The following is an 8,585-nucleotide window of genomic DNA, read 5'->3' on the forward strand; positions in this document are numbered from 1 at the left end:
TGCTACATGAAGAACACCCTGGAATGCAAAGAATGAAAATGCTTGCTAGGTCGTTTGTTTGGTGGCCGTTGATTGACAAGAACATTGAAGACACTGTCCATCAATGTACAGTGTGCCAAACGACCATGCCTGCGAAGGCACCAGGGCCATTGCACCCATGGACTTATCCAACTCGTGTTTGGCAGAGAGTCCATGTCGATTTCGCCATGAAGGATGGCTCGAACTTGTTCCTTCTAGTGGACTCTTACTCAAAGTGGATAGAAGTAAAATGCCTCCGCACTACGACGACGTCGAAAACAATCGACTGTCTCATGGAGATATTTGCAGCGTATGGCTACCCGGAGGAACTGATCAGTGATAATGGACCTCAGTTTACTGCGCAGGAGTTCTACAATTTCACCTCTTCTCACGGGATTCGCCACACGCGTTTGCCACCCTACCACGCTTCGTCGAACGGGGCAGCAGAAAGGCTGGTTCAGACGACAAAGGCCACTCTACTCAAGCAAGTGTTTCACGATAACCTAACAGGGCAGAACAGAACTCTGCACCAACGACTTAACGACTTCTTGCTTGCTTACAGGAACACCCCGAACTCCATAACAGGAAGAACGCCGGCTGAGCTGTTCCTGAAACGACAACCCCGAGTGAAGCTTTCGCTTCTGAAGCCAAGTTTTGTGCAGGACATGCGCAGCCGCCAAGCCAGAGACGCCACTCATCGCAACGAGGGCCGAGGAAGGGTCCCGCAGATGGAAGCCGGTGATGCAGTTCTCGTCAAGACTACGAGAGGGGAAACCCTGTCATGGGAGGAAGAGGTCGTAATGCAACGTGTAAGCGACTCTACGTTTGTAGTCAAAGTCGGTGACCAGTTTCTTTTTGTGCATATCGACCACTTGAGACCCAGCTGGATATCGGGTGCAAAGTCATCACTCCATCCCGACGTCGCAAAAGAAGCGCATCCTGAGTCCACTCCAAGTGCCGCTGTTCAGCGAGACTTGCCATCAGCTCCCTCCGTGCCTGCTGGCTCCGTGATTAGTGGTCCCACTGCGGACAAGCTTGAGGATGTTCGCATAGATGACGCCACTTCAAATGAGGAACCGGCATCGCAGCCTGAGGCAAGACACATGGCAGCGCAGCCTTCAAGTTCCACCGCATCAACCATGGCTACACCCGAAGAGGTCCATTTGCGAAGAAGTAATCGAACAAGACGTCCTCCTGATCGCTATCAAGCCTCCAGTTATGAACACGGAAAGAAACTCGTGTAGCTTTGATTAAGGAGGAAGGAATGTTCTGTATCAGCCAGTCAGTCTGATAACATGGTAACGGAAATGACGTGTGCCTGATCGGCTTGCAGCGTTGCCTATAAAAGGACGCTGCTGCCTCGAATAAAGAGCTTTTTGCGTTGCTGCCACAGAAGCGTCTGTCTGCTGCTTAGAACAGAACAAAGCGGAAGGAAAAAGGCATCGCCATTGCAGTTTTAACTCGTTCCGGCGAATCTCGGAAGGAGCTGGAAGGCTGGCAGGGCAAAGGCACTGAATAGTATCGGCATCCCAGGACTCCCGCGTACAGGCGTCAGGAAACCCATCGATAGTCCCTCTGCGGCAGTTCTGAACTCAGGCACATTGTTTGCTGGGGGCTTCCCACGACAACCGAAAAAAAAAAGGCACATCGCACTACTACGATGGCGGTTTCCGCGCCCGCCATGAAGTTCGACGGCGGCTTCAAAGTTGAGCGGCGAATCCCTGGCGTTTACGGCTGCGGCTCATCGCTGCCACCACCGGAGTCCGGCTTCTCGCCCACGCTCTCCTCGTGGGAGCATTTCCCACCTGATAGGGCGGCAGCCTCCTGCCTGACGTCTATGACATCAGTGCTGACAGCCTTCACGCTGTCCAGAGATTCGACCGCGCCCTCTCGCTTGTCATCGCCGCCTTGCCTAGGATTACGGTGTCCTTCATTAAGCTTCATGACTTTAGTGCACTGGTTGTCGTCGCTGTCTTTTTTGTTAGAGGCCTCAACAAAGGCGCCTTGTGAGTCGCTGGTTGGTCTGTTGCACTGGTTGCCTCATCCGCGTCTGCCTCGTCCATCAGCGCTCAGACGAATCTTCACTGGTCCCAGGGCTGGCACTGCTCGCGTAAGTGCGGACACACTGGCCATTTTCGTGCCTGACACGCGGAGCCGGACACTCCTTGCGAACATGGCCTGTACCCCGACGGCGAAGGCACAACGGTGGCCTGCCCGGTACGACAACAAGCGCCAACTGACCGCAGACGTTGAGCTGGTGCGTCAGGTCGTCAAGCTTTACACCAGCTTTCAACTTAAGAGGAATGAGCCTGGTGGTAGAGCCCTTCTCCGACACGCCGTGCACTCGCCAGCGTTCCCATTCCGCTTGGGAGATTTTTCCGTGCGCACGTTTCGTCAGGCACACTGTAAAGCAGCCACCGCAGCTTCAGTCGTACGTCCTGGTTCGCATGGTCAATCACTGCGCATCGGCGTTTCTTAAAGGGATACTGAGGCGGTTTTCGAATCTGCTAACCTTCTATAGGGTTCTGAAGTATGCTCGTTGTTGATCATGTCTGTGAAGTTACTTTTTGTCTGTGAAGTTACGATTTTGGCTAAACACTGGCGCAATCATCAAATGAAAGCGCGGCGTTCAAATCTCCCACGTCGCGCGAGAGCACAGGAGAGTAGAACAGCGGAGAGGGAGACGACCTTGTCCATGTCGGCCGAGGTGCCGTCACGTTGAGGAGCCGGAGATGTTTCGAGTCACCCGAGCGAGCTTTCATCGAGCGTTGTTTCTCGCAATGCTGGCGCTGTTCCTCGTGTTGCGTGCGTTGTGGAAGTACAAAACATGCCAGCTGAGTTTGAGCACCAGGTTAAACTTGAGGTACTGCTCTGCGTTTGGGCGCACGAACAACTACGGCTGCGACTGCGTTGTCTTCTACTGTTACCCGCAAAATCACAAGCTCGCAGCGCAGATTGTCGCTGCTCTGAAGAGGGAGAATTTCAAGCGCACCAAAGCAAGCGTATTCTACTCGAAGTTCTTTCGTCTAAGCGGTTGCATGCAGAGCTTCTCCCTAATGCGATCTCTAGGGCTTTCTCTCAAAGAGGCACGGCTGAACCACGACGCCATTCCTTGGATTTTTCTCGCGTAGGAGATGCTTGTTACTATCTCCAAGAAGCATTTCTGCTAAAAGAGGAACCGTGAGGTAAAGGCTACTACTTTCGATTATAATTTCGTAACTTTACGACAGTTCAGGTCTCTTTGTGTGCGCAGATTTGCGTGAAGTGATGACAGCGAACAGTCCTCGGAGAGTGACCCCGCTATGAGACGGACAGACAGCTTCAGCGCGTGGCTGCATATGCGCGTCTCCTTTTTTTTCACACACAAAGGGACACACTTGTGCTAATCGTCGCGTAACCGATTAGCGGTACGATTATTTACGTAAGGACCGGCTATTGAGAAGTGCCCACTGCTGTGTCCGAGGCCGTGGTGGCTCTGCGAGATGCTTTCCCTCATGGCACGTGCCTGACATTCTTGCCGAGCCTCTGTAAAAGCTTTATAGAGGCTTAGGCATGTGTCGCAGTCTTCGAAATAGGCGCTTGCAGACTTCCTGGGACGAGCTGAGAAACATTCTGTGCGACGCGTCCAAGCAATCAAGCATCGAAGCTGTTGATATGCGGCATTTTGTTTTTCCACTCGTTGCTGTCTCGTCACTAATTATATCTCCGCGATTAAAACGAAAACATTCGAGAGGGATCTCTCTCGTTCGGGATGGCAATTTAAGAGAGAAATGAACGCCAACCAAATTCTTGCAAGAAAACACGACGTCTCCAAACCTTACTCGGTTTCTTGGTCAAGGAGTGACTGCGGGCAAGTTGAAGCTTTGCTTTTAAACACCCACGTAGTTGACCGCCAGGTCACTGAACTTAAACTGTGCATCTAGGAAGAGGGAATGGTTCCAAAGAAGCGATTCAATATTTCGAGGCGTCGGCTGAACATGCCATGACTGAAGCAGCAGCCTTGTGCGCGGAGTTGGCTTTGTCTCCAGCATAATAGTTCCATATAAGTCTTTAATGTGTTCACACATGCCTCGCAGAGCTTGGCCACTGTGCTTCGCCGGCTTCGCTCACTTTGACGTCAGTGTTGTGCTGCTTCATTCTTTCCGTGAAAAAGTTAAAGGTGCACTTAAGTCACCTTACATGCGGAAATGCGAAGGCATTTCGAGTTCCGTTGCCTCCTCTCTTACTTATTAATGCAATTCATTATAGATGGTAATCGCCTAATTATTTAATCAAATTAATTTATTATCAATTTTTTTATTCAGTAAACAATAATTGCTTATTACGTATTATTTGTTAATCGATTAATTTCATTATTATTTCTATTCTTCGTCCACTTCTAGAGGAATTACTAGTAATTCACACAAATTTTGTGAATTACTCGCAGTAATTAGCGAAATTAGTTGCCTTGTTATTTATTCAACATTTTATTCATTTAGCCGCCGCGGCGGCTCAGTGGTTATGGTGCTCGGCTGCTGACCCGAGAGACGCGGGTTCAATCCCGGCCGCGACGGTTGAATTTCGATGGAGGCGAAATTCTAGAGGCCCGTGTACTGTGCGCTGTCAGTGCACGCTGAAGAACCCCAGGTGGTCGAAATTTCCGGAGCCCTTCACTACGGCGTCTCTCATAGCCTGAGTCGCTCTGGGACGCAAAACCCCATAAACCAAACAAAACTAAATATTTTGTTTAGTAATTCGGTCATTTAGACTTTCCATTTAATCATTACCAATCTTTACAAATCATAATTACACTCTTACTACATGAATGACAGTCCATCATGACACGCTCCGTCCACAGCCCGTGGTGACGCATCCCGTCCACGCCAGTCATGAGGCAAGAAATGCTTTCGCATTAATAACAACGCCGGGCACTTACGGCAGGGTTTTTGTACGCAATGCCTTGGGTCTTTTCTCCAGGAAGTCTGTCTTTCAGGCGGGGCAGGAGACATCAGAATGGTGGTAATGGGCTTGAGCACTGTTCGCACCTCTTCTTTTCCGAGAATAAGAGCCAAGGTTCCCCTGAGGGCTTTTATGCTTAGGATGTATACGCGTCTTTCCCGCTGTCGTATGCTTGTGCTAGGCATAGAATTGTTTTGGCTGCGTCTTTTTTTTTTTGGTTTCAGGTGATACGCTGAATGAACGAACTGGGGTACCCTTTTCTTCGGGTTCGATCCCGGCCGCGGCGGCTGGAATTTCTTTGGAGGAGAAATTCTAGAGGCCCGTGTACTGTGCGATGTCAGCGCACGTTAAAGAACCCCAGGTGGTCGAAATTTCCGGAGCCCTCCACTACGGCGTCTCTCATAGCCTTAGTCGCTTTGGGACGTTAAACCCCATAAACCAAACCAAACCAAACCTTTTCTTCGGAGGTCAGCGAAAAAATAGTCGCCCTAATCGTTTTTTACAACAGCGCGGAAAGCTGCGATCTGCTGGAACGAAGCGCCGGATCCGTGTATGCAGCTTCTCCTGTCCTCACTGTGACGTCACGACTTCTTGACCAATCACAGACGGCGGCGCAATCGATGGTGTGCCCCGAAGCGCCGGCTGCATATTTCTGCTAAAAAAAGACAATTCGCGCTTATTTTTCCTCCATTTGGCTTCGATAATTGATTACGCAGCATAAAAACTGTAGACACCGCTTAAAGCCCATATTTCACTAAAAGTGCTTCAGTGTCCCATTACCACACACCTCATCAACGCCTACAATCTTTTTCATTACTTCGGAATTCTTGAAAACGATGGCCCAGACATGGCTCACGCGATACGCGCCCCGGGCGATAACGTCCGGGAGCAACGAAAGCTGAGCCAACGCGTCCCGGAAATCTTCCACCCGTACAGGCAGGCCATGACATCACCGTGCAAAAAAAAAAACAAACTGTATTTAAAATTAAAAGCGCTACTGGCGTACCTGGAAAAACAACCTGGTCAATACTTTCCGGTTCAGAAGCCCTGTTACCGCGGCCAGCCATGGCCGCGAAGCCGCTCCGGCGGAACCCTGCATCCTGCGTCCTTTCGTGGCCGGAAACAAATGTGAGCTATCCGGGCTTTGAGTAGGCCGCCTGCTTTTGTTACCTTCGCCTACTGCTCAGCAAGAACAAAATGTGATTGCACTAGGAGGAGGAGCCCTTACAGACGAAGGTGGGGGCGTCAAAAATAATGCTTAAGGCCTTTCATTGTTCGCTTTGTCACCAATGGCCTTGCAAGAAACTTTCAGACGAGTATCCGTGATAGGAGTGTAGCAGTGATCCTTAAAGGGCAAAAAAGTCACCCTCCGCCCGAACTGGGGCTCGAACCCCGGACCGTTAGGTTAGAAGCCTAACGCTCTACCGACTGAGCTTTTTTTTTTCTTTATTGCCGACTGCGACATCAAAACCAAAAGATACAAATGATAAAAACTTCAGCCTAATTCGGCTGACGTATCAGGGCTTAAAATCTTCTCAATGCGACGAGGTCATCAAATACAGAAATCCATTCAGGTGGGTAAACTTTTGCTCGATACATTTCTCTCGAGCTCACAACACTTTCAATAAAGTTTTCGCGCACCGAGCGAACGTTAACATCCGCGTGTCGCATTTTCATCCGTGTCCTCCAGAGGCTGTGGAGGCCCAGAAGCATGATTAAATCATATGGTACTCCTGGTTCATTCTGAATTCGCAAGAATGTGATGCCGTAGGGGTCCAGGGGAAAACCTTTTTTGACTGTTCGTTGGAGCATGTCCTAATAGAAAATGGGGTCCCAACCGTCCAGAAATACATGTTCTACTGTCTCAGGTTTTTCGCATAAGAGACAGTTTGTGGTCCATGGGACGAAAATCCCCTTTTCGTGCAGCCACGTTTTAACAGGAAGTGTATTCGAGTGCAATTTAAAGAAAAAAGACTTCGTAGATGGGTTCACAGGCATATTTTTAACTGTCTTTAATAAATCGTGCCCTGGGCCTCCACGATAAGGTAACCGGTAGATTGTGGTCGGTAACATGGTGTCCACCAGATCCTTATATATAGCTTTTTCTTTGACACTTTACATAAGTACTCAAGGGCAAATCGCACATGGAGCAGCCTAATAGAGAGTACAACCTCTCGCATGTAACCATTGACAGTGCCACACATATTCGCACAAGATTAGACGACAAATTCAGGAAGAAGTCTCTGCAACCGCACTTGGATAACAGTCATAAGAAAATTATCCCTTTCATTTCGAAGAAAGAAAAAACGCGAAACAACTTGACGCAGAAATAAATGCACAAGGCCGAAGCCTCCTTTTTTCACTGAAAGAAACAAATTGGTACGACTGGTTCTCTCCCAGTTCGACGACCAAATGAAAACAGCAAACACTCGGTGCATCTTTTGAATACTGGCCCGAGATGCGTACAGCACATTCATCAAATACCATATTTTAGATACAAGGAAAAGATTGCAGACGGAGGCTCGCGCAAACATTTTTAACTGCCTGCCTTTCCAGGCATCTGCTTTCTACCTCGCCCTTGACATATCCTCATTCCAGTGTTCACTTGCATCACGATAACACACGAGGGGAACACCGAGATATTGCGTCGGCAAAGACGACCATCGCATCCTAGAAAAGTGTTCAGGCATCGCTTCCCAGTCGCCATGCCAAAAGCCAGAGCTTTTGTCCCAGTTTATGAGACACCCCGTTTGTTTGCAAAATTTATCCACCGTGCTGATCACCTCGGTAATGCTGCCTCTGTCTGAACATAACACCGCAATATCGTCCGCATAAGCAAGGATTTTGACATGAGTCGACTGCAATCGAAAGCCCTTTATGCTCTCACTTTTGATGATAGCTAAGCACAGTGGCTCCAAGTAGGCCGCAAACAGCAGAGGCGATAGCGGGCATCCCTGCCTTACCGATGAATGAACAGCTATCCTGTCTGTGTGGTCACCATTAACAATAATGCGCGTGGTGCAGTTTGCATCCGACTGAGCTATCCGGGCTTACAGCAGAGCACCTGCTTTTCTCTCCTTTGTCCCACTCCACCGCATGAACAAATTCAAATTGCGCTACGAAGAGGAGCCATTACAGACGAAGGTGGGGGCGTCAAAAAATAATGTTTAAGGCCTTTCATTGTTTGCTTTGTCACCAATGGCCTTGCAAGAAACTTTGAGACGAGTATCCGTGATAGGAGTGTAGCAGTGATCCTTAAAAGGCAAAAAAGTCACCCTCCGCCCGAACGGGGGCTCGAACCCCGGACCGTTAGGTTAAAAGCCTAACGCTCTACCGACTGAGCTATCCGGGCTTACAGTAGCGCGCCTGCTTTTGTCTCGTTTGTTCCACACCACCGCATGAACAAGACCAATTTTCACTACGAAGAGCAGCCATTACAGACGAAAATGGGGGCGTCAAAAAATTCGCTGTGCCTTAGCTAAGGTTAAGCCTGGATATCTCGAAGGGAAAAGCTGCGGCGATGCTCGTGATTTAGCTTAAGTTATACTTACGGTTACACTTAGGGTATAGCTTTCTGGCTTTGCCGAAACGTATTGCCTTAGCTATACAAAGTTTGTACGGAGGCGGAG

At 49.3% G+C, this 8,585-nt stretch overlaps 1 non-coding gene across 1 annotated transcript; it reads right to left on the reverse strand.

Annotated features, from left to right (window-relative positions):
• Positions 1–8,235: 8,235 nt before the first annotated feature.
• TRNAK-UUU (transfer RNA lysine (anticodon UUU)) lies at positions 8,236–8,308 on the reverse strand. The gene has a single exon. It is a non-coding gene; the product is annotated as a tRNA-Lys (tRNA).
• Between the last annotated feature and the right edge of the window lie 277 nt (positions 8,309–8,585).

This window comes from Amblyomma mixtum, chromosome 3 (genome assembly GCF_055824585.1).
Source record: "Amblyomma mixtum isolate Tamu chromosome 3, ASM5582458v1, whole genome shotgun sequence".
In the NCBI taxonomy this organism is placed as follows: Eukaryota; Metazoa; Arthropoda; class Arachnida; order Ixodida; family Ixodidae; genus Amblyomma; species Amblyomma mixtum.